Source organism: Nuphar pumila, chromosome 4, assembly GCF_984573655.1.
Source record: "Nuphar pumila chromosome 4, dmNupPumi1.hap1.1, whole genome shotgun sequence".
Taxonomy (NCBI): domain Eukaryota; kingdom Viridiplantae; phylum Streptophyta; class Magnoliopsida; order Nymphaeales; family Nymphaeaceae; genus Nuphar; species Nuphar pumila.
Window position 1 is genome coordinate 5,441,750 of NC_143252.1, and position 18,806 is coordinate 5,460,555.

Here is an 18,806-nt window from a genome sequence, read left to right on the forward strand (position 1 = left end):
TGGGATCGGGTTGACCACACCCGGTGCCGCACCCGCGTTGAGTCGCGTCGACGCGGGTGCGGCACCCTGCTAGCCGAATCCCTGTGACATAGGTGACAAACCTAATGTGACTCCCATTGAAACAAATCACAAACTTGATATGGCAGATGATGACTTACTGAAAGACAAAAGACAATATCAAGTGTTAGTGGGAAAGCTTATTTATCTCACCGTCACAAGGCCAAACATTGCTTATGCCATCAGTGAAGTTAGTAAATACATGCATGCTCCAAGAATAACACATCTCCATGCTGTAAATCGAATCCTAAAATACATCAAAGGCACTCCAGGACAAGGTTTATGGATGAAGAGGACAGGTCAGGTAGAAATTGTTGGATATTCTGACGCCGACTGGGCAGGTAGTTCGTGTGATAGAAGATCTACCACTGGTTTCTGTATTTTTGTCAAAAATAATTTAGTGTCTTGGAAGAGCAAAAAGCAAGGAGTGGTTTCACGATCTAGTGCCTAAGCAGAATACCGTGCTATGGCCACCACAACAAGTGAAATCACCTGGACCAGATCTATACTTCAAGAAATGGGATTTTGTGTTTCTAATCCAACAACTTTATTTTGTGACAATACTGCTGCCATAGACATATCGGCCAACCCAGTCTTTCATAAAAGGACCAAGCATATCGAAATTGATTGTCACTTTATACGTGAGAAGGTCCACAGTGGAGAAATATGCACTACTTATACTAAGAGTTGTGATCAACTTGCAGACATTTTCACAAAAGCAGTCACGGGGGTACAAGTGGAAAATATTTTAGTCAAGATTGGAGCCTTAAATCTTTTCGCTCCATCTTGAGGGGAGTGTTGAAAGATTAAGATGAAAAGTAACTGATTTACTTTCTATATTTTTGAGATAATCCATACATAAAATGTCTAAGGAAAGTGTTTATCCTTTTTAAAATGTCTTTCTTGCTTTGCCTATAAAAGGGCTATTTTTGATGTACCAAGATATAATGAATAACTATGAAGGAGAATCAATTACCGTGGATGTAGGTCAGTATGAGACCTAACCACGTAAATCTTGTCTTTTCTTATTCTTGATTCTGAGCTCTCGATTCATGACAGAGAAACCCCTAACAACTAGATGCTGACCACGACCAAAGAACTCAGCTAGCTAGATACTGACGACGATAATAGCAGAGAAACTCATAACAAAAATGCACAACTCAGGATTTGAGACGCAGTACCTTCGCTGGGAACCGCTTCTGAGGGAATGGCACCGACGCCCAAGACGTCGTCGTCCTCAACCTTCTCCTCTGCGTCTGTTTCCCCACCGAAACCCTAAGCACCGGCCGGTCCGGCCCCAACGACCAAGAAGAAGAAGACGCGATCGTAGAAGAAGGCGCCACTGCCGCTGTTGGCGGACGTGCCCTCGCTGTCCTCCGATTCCTGAACAGAAGATCGAAGGAATGTTCTCTAAAAGAGAGGGAATGAAAAAAAAAAGAGAGGGAACACAAAAATCTTTGCTGGTACAGTGATATATTGCGCCAGCGGCAGCCAAAAAAAACTCTTTGCTGACGTAGTGTTATATTGCGCCAGCAAAAAATGTCTTTACTGGCTTAGTAGATTTTGCGCAGAAAATTTTTTGGGTGGTGCAGTCCTTTTATGGGCCAATAAATGCAACTTTAGAATAGCGCTACCACTGGAATGCGCCAGCAAAAGCTGATTTTCTTGTAGTGAAAGCCACCACCGATCGGTGAAAGGCAAACTGCCGGAGGTGCAGGTGTTGTGGGGCGCAGGCAGAGGTAAAGCCGCAAGAGGCCGGCCCTCTGGGGTGGCTGGAATTGGTAATAAAATGGGTATCGCCCGTCGACCTCCTTTGGATCGGGCACTAAGTCAGGGTGGGCCCTTCCCACATATTATGTGACACACCTTTGGGGGTTTTCTGTGGGTCACGACACGTGCTCACCCAATCCATAACATGGTTTCACCCCTGATTGACAGATCGACACTCGAGGCAAGCGACTTTTGTTATCAGGCCTAAGCCAAACGGGAAACTCAATCAAGTAGATAGGGATGGAACTTGTGGCGTTTTAGTCTGTGTATACCGGCTTAGGTTCATGGTGAACATGACCCCTCTCGGCCTATAATGAGATGTCTAAATCATAGCTGTGGACCTGTGGCTTCTGTATCCTAAAAAAAAAAAATCCTAAATAATTTACACAATTGGGGTTTACGTCAACTTACTTCATGTTGTGTCCGCCTAAGTATTATTGCTAAAAAAATACAAGAATAGGGTATCCCGTGTCCTTATTCCAGTGTCTTTGTGACGAGATAAGGGTGAGATGATTGTCCCATTCGCATTTCTCATTGCTAAGGTCAAACCAATTGCTTTTGCATTGAAGAAGTTATAGGGGCAGCACTGATTCAATACTAATAGGTGGGCACTACTGCGAATTTAAATAAATAAAATAAAAAGAAAATGGGCAACGATAAAAGCCGCATGAATCCCATTGACGGGAAGGAAAAAGCCAGGGGAAAAAAGAACAAAAATTTTAGAAAAAAAGAGAGGGGAGAGTAGTGAGAGAAAGAAGAGAGAGAGAGAGAGAGTGTGTGGAGGGAGATGGGGAGTTGGCCTTACTCGTGGTCGTGGAGTTGGGCGTCTCTGGCGGAGTTCCGATGGCCGGAATTCCTCAGCTTCTCGATCGTGGATGAGGCTCTCTGGGTGGTGGTGACGGTGGTAGAGTCGGTGGCCCTCGTCTCCATGCTCTGTTTCTTCTTCGTCTTTTGTGGCTGCAGTCTCTGAAATGAAGGAGCACCAACCAACCAGGAATCCGGCGTTTGGATCTCGGTGTGGCTTTTCCCGGGAAAACTTTTCCTGTGGTCCGTCTCTCTTGCATACTCAGTGTCTAGAGATGAGATTGTAATTTTGTTTTACGTTTTACTGAAAGATTTTCAGGTCCCTTTTGAAGATTCTCTCTCTAGACATTGCTGGGGTCTTTTGTGATCTTTTGGCATTTCTTATGGGTTGAAGTTGATGGGGTTTCGTTTAAACATGGAGATGAAAAGTTGGGGTTTTTCTTTTGTTTGGTTTTTTGGGGAAGATGAAATGGAATTTCAAAATTTGGGGGTTTTGTTCATGAATTTTGGGAACTGGGTAGGAAAGAGCATGAACCTGAACCCAAACGCAGTTCTAGATAGGCATTCTTTTTTTTTATTTATTTACTTGTCTGTCTATTTTTGGTGCTTGCTTTTTCACTTTGCAACTCTCTCTCTGTCTCTCTCTCTAGATTTTGTTTGTTCTCTGTAATCTCTCATCAGGGTTTGTTCTGAGATGTGAGTTGAAGAGGTTTCACTGAGACTTGTATTGGAGAAATGGGTATTTATTTTGCTTGATGTTTTTTCTGGAAGATGGGAATTCTTGAAACTGCACATTTTGGTTGTTCTTTGCATGAAAACTTGGAATCCCGGTGGGGAAAAGAGTGCTCCCAAACGCATACAAACTACAAAACCGCCGAGGCGTTACATTTTCAGTCCTGAGCAGACTGATCACGTAGCAGTGGCGTCCTCTTTTCTGCTGTTACATTCCACTTCTCTCTCTCTCTCTCTCTCTCTCTCTCGGTAACGTGGAAAATTTCTACCAGTAAGTGCAAAAATAGCAAATGTTCAGGAAAATGTGTTGATTTTTGCAAATTTGGTAGCACAACAGACGGGATACCAAACGTCACCTCATCATTTTCAGGGAAAGAGGATTTTGAAGTCATATACGTATGAATTCACTTGCCGTTCTGTTTGACCTCAAACCGATGTGGGAAAGGACCCGGATCTTATCTCGCACGGATCCAAAATCTGGATCCAATTAGGAACCGGGTCACGTTTGTAACGAAAAGTCATGCCCCTATATTGGTCCGTACTTGGGTTGCACTGCACTGCACAGGTATTGAGTGTGTATGGATCTGGTGTTCTGGATCTTGTTGAGGGGCCAACTAGGGTCTAACCGACCTGGGACAGATCGGGTTTGGGCTGCTTGTGCAACCTGAAACCCAATAAACTTGGGTCTAGCCTAAGTAGTAATTGCGCTGGCTTCGGGTATTCATCCAGATCCTCAGATATCGCGCTTCTAGTAGATGTGAAATGTGTCGGATTTGGTTCAGAAGTATGCATTACCTAATCCGACCTGATTGGACATTGCTCGATTGGATTCCAAGCTGGATCTGGATTCGGATGAGAAAAGTTAATGCATAATCTGGATCCAACTATTTTAAATAGCTAATCGGATACAGCGATTAAAATTTAGATATGTCCGATTCTATTCATTTCGGATTGAGATTCAGATTCGGGTGTAATAAGCTGTTCCAAATCCATACATTAACTAGACATGTGTTTGTTCAACTGAATCCAATTTAATGGATTCAGATTACGTTAGATATCAAACCTATATCTGAACAGTTGACGTCCCCACCTACTAGTCAAGTAGGCTTCCAACCTTGTTGACAAATGAACATGCTTTGGAAAATCGGGTTTTAGCAAACTTGGATCTTTGAAAAACCAATTTCCCTAAAGCTGCTATTTCTTTTCTCTTTCATGAATGTAGTCCTACCTTAATTCATGGCCCAACTACTTATCATTCTTTTCTCTTATGAAAAAAATGGTACCATGCCCACAATGAGTTCACTCTTTTGGTAGGAGAAAATCAGGAAGCAAAATAGATATGAAAAGTGATGCTTGGATCAAAAGCGGGAAGCTGAGTGTTAAAAAGTATTATGAAGCTAAAAGCAGGATTCATTTTGGAAGTGATTGTAAAAGCTTTTGAGAAGCGAAAAAGGAAACATGAGTGAGTGGGAAAGGAACAAACTAAAACACAAAAAAATAACAGGAAAGCGAGGGAGAAGCGAAAGGGAAATGAGTGAAAAAAGGATAAGATAAAGAAGAGATTTGAGAAGTGAGTGGGAAGCACACTTCCCTTAAAATGGTTGCCAAGTTCCCCCCATGCTTCCCCTTTTGGGGGGAAGCATGGCGCTTCCCCCCTTAATGAGGCGCTTCGTTAACTGTATTCTATGTCCATGGATGTGTGTGTCCTTTATGAAGACAAGTTGAAGTTGAGTGTACAGAGATTGGAGTTTTATGGCAATGAGCTCTGTGAGTGAGGCAGTTTTAACAAAGTATAAAAGAAAAATGTTGTAAAGTAATAATGGTAGTATAAAAACACTGGACCAATATTTATCTGATATGATTTCTTTGTAGTTTTCCTTGGGCACGTTTGGAAGCAAGAAAGATTGATGCAAAACGAAAAATTCATATGGATTTTCTATCTCTTCCAAACGAGAGAGACTTTTTGCTAAGAGAATTTTTCTAAAAAGTATAGATTTTTTATAGAAAACATTCCTCCATGTGGGTGGAGAAATGTTTTCTACTAAGAAAAAATTTAATTTTACACTCCCCACCACCCATCTCACCACCACCACCCTCCTCTCATTTTTTCACATTTTCTCACTATTTTTTTTCCTCGTACTACACAAACAACCAAAAAACTTTCTTTTGAAAAACTTCAAGTGTAAAAAACTCTCATAGGCAAAACTTTCTTTTTCTATGAGAATTTTTCTCTCTTCCAAAAGTGTCCTTAGGAAGGTAGAATTGGATTCTTGGTACCCTATGATGGAGCAAGTTCACTGTTAGCATGGGACATTCTTGTCCAAAGGTGAACTTGAACTCTAATCTGTCTCATAGGTCCTCATGTTGTAGCTTTCTTATTTGGCTAATAGAGAAAACCCAGTCCTTGTCGATCGCAACCAGCATGATTGTGAACCTACCGTGCCCTAGTGCATACATCAAATGATAAAACCCATGAGATCCACTGCAACCCTGGCAGTGAATTAACTCAACTTCCACTAGAGGCAAAAGATGCATACCTTAATGAAGCTTTTGTTTCATGCCCTTTTACTATAAAAGACTAGATCTTTCATAGGAAATAAGGATCCCATTCCTACCAATAGGCGGATCCGCTTGTCTGGTAGGAGCAGTTCCCTTTCGCTAAAAAAAGGCGAAACAAACATGCCTATGAGAAACATATGGTAGGATCTATATAATGAATGCAAAAGAACAGCTTTTCTATCAAAATTAGTTCATGCCTCTCTCTCTCTCTCTCTTGATAAACACTTTCCTTCCAAAGTGGCTCTTTCAAAGGAAAAAGATTTCCTTTGTCTGAGACTATAACAAACGCCTCCTCAGTTTCACGACTGTAACCCCATGTAGTGATATAACTTGCACAATACCATGCAAGGAAATGATAAATTCAAAATACCATCCTCTTTGATATATCAGAATTTAAAATAAATAAATAAATAGATAAATAAATAAATGTAGATAAATAAATATCACAAGTTTAATAGGTTTACCATTTTTTTTTCACCGTTTTTGATGACTTGATGAATGCACCAACACAGACCAAGATTTTAACGTTATTCCCTTAAATTATAAGCAACAAAAAAAGAGAGATTCCCTTAAATAATTTATTTAATATAACACCGGGGTTTCCCTCCTAGAAATAGCTGTTACTCATGAGATTGGTAACATGGTTATTGCTGTCAATTTGACAATTGAAATATGGTAGTTTTTTCACTAAAACTTGGGCCACAAGTTTAGGCAACCTGATAGTCTTCCAACGCCAAAAAATCTATATGCATGAAATTATTATGTTAGGTTTCTTGTCAAAATCTACCTTGAAAACGTCTTGCTTACTAGATCGCACATGCACACACTCTCTCTCTCTCTCTCTCTCTCTCTCTCTCTCTCTATATATATATATATATATATATATATATATATATATATATATATATATATATATATATATATATATATATATATATATATATATCATAAGAGTGAGGGGTAGGTGCTTAATGATACACGCTTAATGTGGTTTTCAGATTTTTTTTTGTTTTATTTTAAAATTCTGGCCGTACAGACGTCATCTATGTACTTGATTTTATAAGGATCAGCTCTTGAAGTGTTAGATTCTGACACATGGGTGGGTTTTTATAAGGTTCAAAAAATCAAGGGTCCAAAATCTTTGTAAATTTTAGAGGCTCTAAATATCATTATTTTCATGGAAAACACATGATTCAGGTGTGGATTCCTCTTAAATCGACCATACCCAACACATTTATAGGGTCGGAATTGCAAAAAAAAAACCTAAGGAACAAAAAAAACTCATTAAGCATATTTCATTAAGCACCTACCCATTTCTCTTTACCCATATGTTTGGTGGGTCATGTTCTGAAAATGATTGAAAGAAGGAGATGGTGATTAAATGCATAATGTGTCATGCTTCTTTCTAGATGGTGCAGTGACAAAAGGAATCAGAAAAAGCAAGGAATTCATCTTCCATGTGTGACTCGATCATAGTTACAAATATCACCGAGATTTTAAAATTTTTGTGATATATCCGAATTAGGGGTGGGCATAGGGTCAGCTCTGCCCGGCCCAGGCCAGTTTGGAGCTCGGCCCATTGGTTTTTAACGGGCTTGGGTTAAAAAAAAAAACTCATGGCCCGGCCCATTGGCCCAATGGACCAATGTCTAGCAGGTCTGTTCAACCTGACCGAAATCCATTTGAAAGTTATTTTTGAATTACTTTATTGAATTAATTCTCGTAAGATAAATCAAAATGAATTAAATAAAAAATTATAAAATATGAATGAAAAAATCATAATACCAGCTAATTATAATTTGCAGTTTCTATACAATTAATGCAACTATTTAGGTAAATAATAACTCAAGTAACAAGTTAACATGCAGCCACTTAATTATCTTTAATCTTCATATTACTAAGGTAATTAAGTAGGTGGATCAGGCCCATTGGGTCGGCCCTGTAGCCCATGGTCCGACTTGGGCACGGCACATTCATATGACGGGTTGGGTTTCGGCCTGGTAACTAATGGGCTAGGGCCTAAAACCATGCTCCAAACCCAGCCCTTGGTGGGCTGGGTCCGCTTGGCCCATCAGTCTGCCCCACCCGTTGCTCACCCCTAATCCAGATAATATTTTGAGATTTTCAAACTGCAAAACCCGTTAGATGCAAAAAGGATTGGACCACTTAATCTGCTGAGTACACAAAGATAAGAAAGAAGCAGTCAAGAGGGTCAGCAAACAGGGTTCTAGACGTCCCCAGCAAAGGCTTCAAGATGGTTCTGCTTCATTTTTTTAATTTTTTTAAGAAAAGTAATACTTTAACTGATAGATTGGAAGAATTAGCAAAAACATACAAAATGGAGATGTGATTAGATATCACGACTCACAGTAATCAGAAAATCTGGAACATTGCATATCATTAAGGGATAACCATTTTACCATAATGCTCATTTCGGCATCGAGACGGTTCTGCTTCATATAATTTGTGGTTTTTATGGTTCCAAAATTTCTTTAACAACTATAAATATTGTGGGTGTCTTGAATTCTAAAAAATATTTTGGTGACCTTACAATAAAAAATTTCAATGAGCTCAGAACTCACCAGAGACCCCTCACAGTATGGACCTATCTAGTTTTGCAATTTTATCTTTGTACTAGTTAGTGTTTTATGCCCTTCATATATATATATATATATATATATATATATATATATATATATATATATATATATATATATATATATATATATATATGGGTAGGTGCTAAATAAAATATGCTAAATGATACCTGTTAAACTGTGTTGGGCATGGTCGATTTACGATGAATACACACCTAGATCAAGTGTTTTGGATGAAAAAATGATACTTGGAGCATCAAAATTTTACAAAGATTTTTAGATTATTGATTTTTCTAACCTTATAAAAACCCACCATGTGTCAGAATGGAACACTTCAAGAGCTGATCCCTATGAAATCAAGTACATGGATCACATCAGTAGGGTTGAAATTTAACAAAAAAACAAAAAAACCCTGAAAAACTTATTTAGCATATATCATTTAGCACCTACTCATGCCTCTTTTGAAAGTTAGGTACGAGAGTTTTGGGTGTATTAGAGATTAGGGTTTTGATGGCTCTATATCTCGCCATTCTATTTGCTCACATCTCTCAAGTGGATTCTTGCCCCTCCTTAACCGTGAATGCAGACCTGAGTGTTAAGCCGTGTAAATATTGTGCCTTCTCTTTTTTTTTTTTCTTTTTATCTTGTGGTTTGCTCCATTTTGGTTCTAGTTTTTTATTACAGTAATTGAGGAGGTAGTCGGTTTGATAGTATAAGGGAGAATGAAACACTATTGGATTAACACTAGATTGCAGCATTCCTCTTAGCCTCATATATACTACTAATTGGATTCATTTACTGCTATGATCTATTTTCTATGCTAGGGGAATTCATACACGCTGAGGATTTTTTCTGCTGCGACATTACTGTTGATTGCATACTTGCCATTAAAAAATGGATGACGAGGAACCCTAGACGAGAACCGCATCACTTAATGGGCTTTTCTCTTTCTTTTTGCTTGATACCACGAAGCATCCCATTTTTTTTAGCTTAAACTGTCAAACAAAGACCTGGTTATGAGAGAGAGAGAGAGAGTCTTTCTTTCTGTAGTGATTTATGCGTTGACCCATGTAGCGATTTACATGGTGTGGATGTTGATATTGTCGTGATTTACAGACAGGTAGCGATTTGCAAGTATCATTGTGTAGCGATTTACACAGTGTTGTCGTGAATCACGATGACGATTTGTCACAACAAAGAATTAACGTGGTTCGGCTATACAGCCTACATCCACGGTGGAAGGCAGCACAACGACTCTCTTTTCTATATCTCTTCACTGTTTACATGAGATATTTATACAGAAGAAAAGGATAAAAAATAAGGAAAAGAGAAGAAAGAATAGTAACTGCCTTAACAAGAAACGCTAAGGATCAATCACTAACAAATCTGCAGGATTTTCTCCTAATCTTCGAAAGACAAGCTTATCGAGAAAACACTGGCTGCCTCATAGTGATATTTCCATCACTCTCCCTCAAGTGGGGCATATATATTAAAGCATCCCCACTTGCTTACAAGATCATGGAAAAGTTTCTGTGAGACTCCTTTTGTGAAACCATCGGCCAATTGATCTATACTCTGAATGTATGGTGTACAGAGTACTTCATTCTTAACCTTTTCTCTGACATAGTGACAATCAATTTCGATATGCTTGGTTCTCTCATGAAAGACTGAGTTAGCTACAATATGAATAATTGCTTGATTGTCACAAAACATTGGTATGAGTTTTTCAACCTTAAGACCAATGTCTTCTAGTAGAGATTTCACTCATGTTAATTCGCTAGTTGTTGTTGCCATAGGCCTATATTTTGCTTCTACACTAGATCTAGCAACAAGGCTTTGCTTCTTTCTCCACGAAACCAGATTTCTTCCAACGAACACACAATATCTAGTAGTGGATTTTTGGTCCAAACTTCCTGCCCAGTCTGCATCCGAGTAGCCTTTGATGTCAGTATTTACATTCCATTTATACCACATGCATTGTCCAGAAGATCCTTTTAGATATCTAAGGATCCGATCAATAGCTCCCATATGAACTAGTTTAGGAGCATAAGTGAGATCAGGTTGAGTAACAGTTAAATAAATAAGCTTTCCCACCAGTCTTTGATATCCTTCAACATCAGCAATAACTTCCTCTATAGAACCATCAAGTTTTTCATGGAGTTCAATGGGAATAGCTGGAGGCTTGGATCCTATCTTCCCAGTTTCAGTAAAGAGATCAATGACATATTTATGTTGGCAAAGAAATAGGCATTTGTTTGAATGAGCTATTTCTATGAATAGGAAATATCGTAATCGCCCAAGATCTTTGACATCAAACGAATTCTGTAAGAACCTTTTTTGAATGTCAATGTTTCTTTGATCATTTACAGTGATAATTATGTCATCGACATAGATGAGCATGGTAACAATTTTTCCACCATCTGTTTTTATAAATAGAGAGCTATCAGCATAGCTTCTAGCAAAACCTTCTTTCTCAAGTGCTTGACTGAGCTTGTAATGACAAGCTCGAGGAGACTGTTTTAACCCATAAATCAGTTTTTTAAGCTTGCAAACAAGATTTGGATTGCCTTATTGAAGATGTCCAGGAGGTAATTTCGTATAGACTTCCTCATTAAGATCACCTTACAAAAAAATGTTTTTGACATCTAACTGAAATAGAGATCATTCAAAATTGCAAGCAATACTTAGAAGAATCCTCACAGTATTCATCTTCACCACAAGAGCAAAGGTTTCTTTGTAGTCAAGCTCTTGAGTTTGGGTATAACCCTTAGCCACTAATCGAGCCTTATGTTTCTCTATAGCTCTGTCACTTCTGTACTTGATTTTGTATACCCATTGACATCCCACCACGCGTTTTCCCTTAGGGAGAGAAACAATTTCTCAGGTTCTGTTTTTATGTAATGCATCAAGTTCCTATTGCATGGATAAAGTCCACTCTGGTTGAGTTTTAGCCTCTTGATATGAGGTAGGCTCTCTTTGGGCTTCAATGTGGCTAAGGAAGGCAACTAATTCTTTAGAAACATGACTACATGACAAACATTTTTCAATAGGGTGAGCAGTGACAGCATATATAACAAAATCGTTGAGCCGACTTGGAGGACGATGGTCTCTTTGAGATCTTCTCAATGTAGTAGGATTTTGTAAGTTCTCGCCAACATCACTAGCATCTTTTGTTTGGTTCAGGCTTTCAGAGGTATATATTTTCAACAATATGAGGTACGACAAGGGCATCATACCAAGATATGTTGGGAAGCACTATCTCCCCTTCACAAGTATTCTCTTTATATTGATCACCAAAGAAGACTTTGCTTTCGTCGAATATTACATCCCAAGAGACATAAAGTTTATTATCTTTCGGATCATAGCACCGATATCCTTTCTTGGATGATGAATATCCGAGGAAAGCACACTTGATAGCTTTGTGGCTAAGTTTATCATTCCCTTTAATTCTGACATACACAGTACAACCAAACACCTTAAATGCTCAATGCCGATTATTTTTCCTCTAAGAATTTCAAGATGAGATTTTCCTCCAAGTTGTTTACTGGGAATACGATTAATAATATAACATGCAGTCATAACAGCATCACTCCGAAAATTTTTTGAAACTTTCATTTGGAAAAAAAGGGACCTTGTAACCTCAAGGAGGTGTCGGTTCTTGCGCTCAGCAACTCCATTTTGCTGAGGAGTACCTACGCAGGTGAATTGGTGATCCATCCCTGCTTCCTTTTTAAAGGTTTCAAATAAAAAATTCTTATATTCAGTCCCATTATCAGATCTAAGCACTTTGATTCTTTTATTGAACCATGTTTCAATAAATTTGTAAAATTCGCAAAATTTGGTAAATACCTCATCCTTTGATCTAAGCAAATAAATCCAGCAGGTTTTAGAAAAGTCGTCAATGAAAGATAAATAGTATTTAAATCCGCTATAGGAATTCACTGGGGTCGGACCCCTTACGTTTGTGTGAACAAGATCAAATATGCTAGTAGCATGAGTCTCAGAGATAAAGAATGATGGTCTAGTTAATTTAGCATATTGACAGATTTCACAATCATGTGAATCAAAATATAAACCAGGCATAAGAGTTCTTAATGTGAGATTGGAGGGATGACCAAGTCTCATATGCCAAAGCTGACTTTTATTTTTGTGTTGAGCTATCAATGTCATCTCCTTCTTATCAAGGATGTATAGCCCTTTAGACATCCTTTCTTCACCAATCATCTTCTGAGTCACCAGGTCCTGAAAAATCACATTAGTTGGAGTAAAGATGGCTCTGCAATTTAGTTCTTGAGTAATCCTGATATTGACAGAAGGTTAGTGGCAAGTTGCGGCATATACAAAACGTTTGAATTTGTTGGACTTTCTACAAATCGGGTTTCACCAATTTCATTTACCCTTATGGATGACCCATTAGTGGTTGTGACTTCCTTTAAATAGTCCAAGTCTTTGTAATTAATCAAATCATCTCTGGTATTTGTTATATGCTTACTGGTCCCTGAATCGATAACCCAAAAATCGAATTTTGAGTAAGGCAGAGTCTTACTTGGAATACTTGAAGTGTTGGCTGAGGCGGCAACTCTGGTATCCTTGCAATTATAGTATTGGATTAACTCGGTAAGTTTGTCAATGAGAGAGTGTGTCTCAGATGAACTGGTCTGAGCGATTTTGGCAGAGACTTCTTCTTTTGATTTTTCATACTTTGGTGTGCTTGGTTTTTCGTGCAGAAACCAACATCATTCCTTGGTGTGTCCCTCCTTTTTGCAGTGTGTGCAAAATCTTTTGATCATGTTTTTCGCAAGATTTTGCTCATTGCCTTTTGACATGAAGTTTGACGCAGCAGAAAAAGCAACCTTGTCATTCTGTTCAGAGTCTTTCATAGGGTTCATCATCCTCTTTCGAGTTTCTTCTCTCATGATAATGGAGCAAATCTTATTCAGAAGAGGGAGTTCGGTAGCCATCAAAATTTGACTACGCAAATTTTCATATTCAGAATCAAGACCAGCAAGGAGTTGAAAGATTTTCTCTTGCTCTTTTACCTTTTGAAAAGATATAGAGTCCATGACAGTATGAGTGTAAGAGTCCAATTCGTCCCACATCCCTCGCATTTTACTAAGATACTCACAGAAGGGCTGGTTCTTCATCTTTTTATTTTCTTGAATGCTTTGCGAGAGTTGATACATACAAGCTATATCATAGTGCTCGCTATATAACTCTCGCGCACTTTTCCACATTTGCTCAACGATTTCAAGGAAAAGAAAACCCTTAAAATTTTTGGCTCCATTGAATTGAGCAACCAAGACATGACCAAGTCATTGTTAGACTTTCACTCTTTGTACTTAGGATCACCAGGATTTGGTTTAGATTGGTTACTTGTAACGTATTCGAGTTTTGATTTTTCGCTTAGATACAACATGACTGCCTTTGACCATGAAGCACAATTTGTTCCATTCAGCAACAACTATGTTATCCTGTGTGAAGGACTTGTAGATTCTTGAATGACAATGGAGGCGTTGCCACTGCCAATTGGTCTTATCGCAGTTCCACCATTGTTACCTGATCCATCGTCCATGATCGCAGTAAACAGAAGAACACTATAAGATCAAATATTAAGGAACACCTGCTTTGATACCATGTAGCGATTTATGCGCTGACCCATATAGCGATTTACATGGTGTGGATGTTGATATTTTCGCGATTTACAGACAGGTAACGATTTGCAAGTATCATTGTGTAGCGATTTACACAGTGTTGTCGTGGATCACGATAACGATTTATCACAACAAAGAATTAACGTGGTTCGGCTATACAACCTACATCCACGGTGGAAGGCAGCACAACGGCTCTCTCTTTTCTATATTTCTTCACTGTTTACATGCGATATCTATACAGAAGAAAAGGATAAAAGATAAGGAAAAAAGGAGAAAGAATAGTAACTGCCTTAACAAGAAACGCTAAGGATCAATCACTAACAAATCTGCAGGATTTTCTCCTAATCTTCGGAAGACAAGCTTATCGAGAAAACATTGGCTGCCTTATAGGGATATTTCCACCACTTTCCTACGCTTAGTCTGGTCAGTGCATGGCATGTTCTCTCCATCCGACGTATTTCCTTATTTATTGTTAAAAGTATTGTGCCTAGCATTCACGGATACATCGACTTGAACAATTAGACATTAAATTTCAATAAGAGAATCCATCCACTTGCATCATCTTCTCGTATAAAAACATTAATGACCAGTATTAGTTTATCAGGAAAATTAAGTGAGTGGTGCTATAAATTTCTTGGCCCTCCTAGTTCTATCTCACCAAAGAAAATGGTTAAGCCTCTCAGTGTAGCCACCCTGCTCTTTTTATCTTTACTTCTTGCCTCTTCTGGTGAGTCAATCAAACTCATGTTTCTCAGCCTTCTCTTTCACCATTGAACTTTAGTTGGTATTCACCAAGTTCCATTTGTCCCAATAAGTTTTTAGTATACCAACCCACGAGGTGGTATCCCATGTGGTAAGCGGGGTCTGTGTCAAGCTGAAGGCTCAGGATCGAATCCTTCTGCCACATGGGGCTGCTATTGTTCTGGTAGGGGTCCGCCTAATCCCAGCTTGCTTATCAAAGAAAAAAAAATAGTAAAACATGGTGGTGCCAAAAAATTAAAAGGCACCATCATGACTTTATGTAAATAATTAGGGGACATTCATGTTGGCAAAGAAACTTTGGCGGTTTGAATTAGGGAAATTTCCATTTGGATTCACCACACAGCTTGCCATGTATTAAAAAAAAACATTTCTTTTAATTATCTACAAGCATTATTTCAATTTCTATGGTGTTTGAATGCCCAGATGTCACGTATGAGGATGTGAATTGGCTTGGGCCCCACAACACATCAGAGGTTTTTGGAAAGGGATGATCTTAGGTCCTTGAATTTAAGATCCTCAAAATCCCCAAATTCATGATTCTCTAGCCTTGGGGGGTTTGTCCAGAGAACCATTAATCTGTAATTCACGGTTTGTATTTGTTTCTCCCTCATTCTCTCTATCTTCTGCCTCTTTTCTTATTGAAACACAGGTCCAGTGACCTCCATGGATCACTTCCTAGAATATCCTGGGATCTCACATCACCTCTGATCTGAGAACTGATGGTGATTAGGGGTGTCAATGGGCCTGGTTTACCCGGATCCGACTCGAACCAAACCCTATAGGGTCTGAGTATGGTGATAAATAATATGACCGGATTAAGACCTCAGTCTGGACCTGAAGGTCCGATGAATACATGCACTTGGGTATAGTTTGTGAAATTTTATACCCGGCCCGAGTTCCAATTAAGACCCGCAAATTTTCAATGTAAAAATGATAAAAAAAAATATGGTTTTACCAGGTATGGTCTGGGTCTGGTTCATGTAGTTCTTATTGGGTCCAGGTATGTTTTTTCTTATAGTACAACCGATTAGACCCAGGTCCAGACCCGATACCATATCTGAAAACTGGGTCCAAGTTTGATACCACCTGGGTCCAAACCAAACCCGACCCATTGACACCCCTAATGGTGATGCAAATGGGTCAGATCTAGATCTGGAACAGCTAAATACATGGAGAATCAGATCCGGCAGTCAAAAATTGCAAAACCTCCTTCCTGGATCCGACCCATTTGCATCCCTATGAACAGAGGCAATCAAATACTACTCTAAATGACACAAAGATCTCACAACAGGTATGTCTTTCAATATCTTCATCTCAAGTACCATGATAGTGCCTCGATGGGTCCACACCAGCTTCGTCAAGGCGCGTTGTCCAGTGTTTCAATCTATGTCACAAATGTTGCCAATGAAAATTATTGGGATTGTACCGAGATATTTTCAAAGGTTGATCTAATATTAAAAAAAATGTGATTCGTTTCAAAATATAAATAACCTATTTTGAATGTATCATGTTTCTATTTCACTACTAACACAATAAAACATTTTTTGTACTGTATCAAATGTTTTTATTTATATGTTTCTGAATTTTTATATGATAATACCCTTTTGAGATTCTTATAGAAGATCAAAACTTTTATATGTATGAGGAGATTTTGCCGAGAATGAGATTTGTGACATTAGCTTCAACACTTCCACTGTGGGGATAAAGTCATCTTAATTTTTATAAAAAAAAAACTCCTGCCAATGTAAAAAAAGCCGGCCGGAAGATTTTTCTTCCCTGTTGTATGTTTCCCACACAAAAACCAAAAGGTTTTGGGCGCTATCAAACGCCCTCTGAGTTTCCTTCGGTGCAGGTATTCCAGGTGCTGAAGCCAAAGTATGAGGGTGCAATAACCAGTGAATCACTTGGGAACAGGCTGCCCATGGAGCATGTCATCAAGATGGCTTAGGATTCGCATGCTTCTGCTACTACAATTGTTGAAGATGCTTGAAGCTTCCTTAGTATCTATGCTGTATGTGTTCCAAAATTAGTGATATTATGATGGTAGCAAGAAATGGTTCTTTATGGGTGTACAGAGGCACAACCACTAAATATGCATCACATGGCTGAGGAGCTAGCACATTGGATTCCTCTATCCAAGGTCTTTAGTGGTAACAATAGTATGGTAGTAATAAGAGTGTCCTTGTAACCACTAAATATTGTTTGAAACCTCAGAAGTAGAATTGTTAATTTTACTTTGTAAATTATTTGAGTGTACGCACTCAAAAGTTTGAAAAAGTGCAGAGCTTCTTAGATAGGTGGAAAGCCCGCTTCGAGGAAACTCGTTTTCAAAGCATGATACTCTTCACTTTTGAAACTTGATAGCGATTCAGATTCTCTCACACTTCTCTTATGATTTTGATACGCTTTATCTATTCTTCTTATATATTTTCTCACACTACTTTTCATTTTTTTTTTGTGTTTTCTCTCACGCTTCTCACTCACTTTCATGCACTTTCTTTAAATTAACAATCATTCATTGTTAAATTTTGTTAAAAATTTAATTCTTACACTAAAAAATCATAAAATTTAAGAATGGTTACTTTTATTTTAGTTTTTATTTGCATTCCATTTTGATTCCCATTCAATTCTTATATTTTTTTTTATTCCTGGCGTCCTGCTTTTTATACATTTTAAAATTTATCGCTTTTCGTTTTCACTTCTCGTATCATTTTTTTGCTTTTGCTTCCTAGTCGGGCAACCTTGGTTTGAAACCACGGTCATCCCTAGCAAAGAAGGCAAAGCCCTTTTGAGAAAACCTTGCTTTTTGCATCCTTAAAAGCCCAGATTATTATTGAGGTAAAAAGCTTTGTTTTCATAATTATTATTTAGGTGCTAATTAGCATGATTCATAGGTTTTTCCTTAATACTGTGCATAATAGCTTATTATCATCATAGTTGTCATTAGCACATCATCATTCTATCGCATATAATATCATCAACGCCGTTTCCACTTACCACTACCATCAGAACCTCTCTCTCAAACACAAATCACAATCATCATCTTTATCATCAACGTCATTGCAACATAATCCCATCTCACACTATCATCAGTCTCTCTCTCTCTCTCTTTCTCTCTCTCTCTCTCTCCACAGGTTTGTGTGCGCCACCAAGAAAACGATGTTTTACAAGGGTATAGAAAATGCCAACACAAGACCTGACAAACAGCCGGCGGGTTGCCACTGAACAGGACAGGTGTAATTTCTATCTTGATCATTTTTCATGCACAAACTGTTACCTAATCTGTTGCCATCTACTGGCTTGAAAATGGGTTAGAACGAAGGTTGCCCAATTGGTTGACAGCTCCATTTTGGAGCTTTTTTCAGCCAACCATATGACTGGACAATTGCCCGACCTAGACTTTATTTTGATTTTGAGTGAAAAGGTGGGATTTTGAAGACAGCAGCCCCCACAGTACAGGCGATTCCTACATTTCTAAAAAGTAAATTGAGGGTATACAAGGTTAAATCGGTCGAACAAGAAAGTTAAAAGCTCAAATATTACCTTCCAGTATCAAGGACTAAAGTGGTCTCACTACAAACAATACATCAGTTGTACAAAGTGATCTCATACAACAAAAATCAGAGAACTATTTACAAGATCCAACAGCCATTTGACTTTGGTAATATTAAAAGAACAATGGGTTTCTACTGTTATTTTTTTCTTTAAAATAAAGTAAAACTGGGTTCCTACTAATGCGGTAGAAACCTTGCTAAGATCTGTTGTACCTACAATTAGGGATGGCAGTGGGGCAGGGCGGGGGACAAGGTCTCCACCCCGCCCCGCCTCAAGATTTTATCCTCCACCCCAGCCTCCATCCCCGGCGGGGAATGGA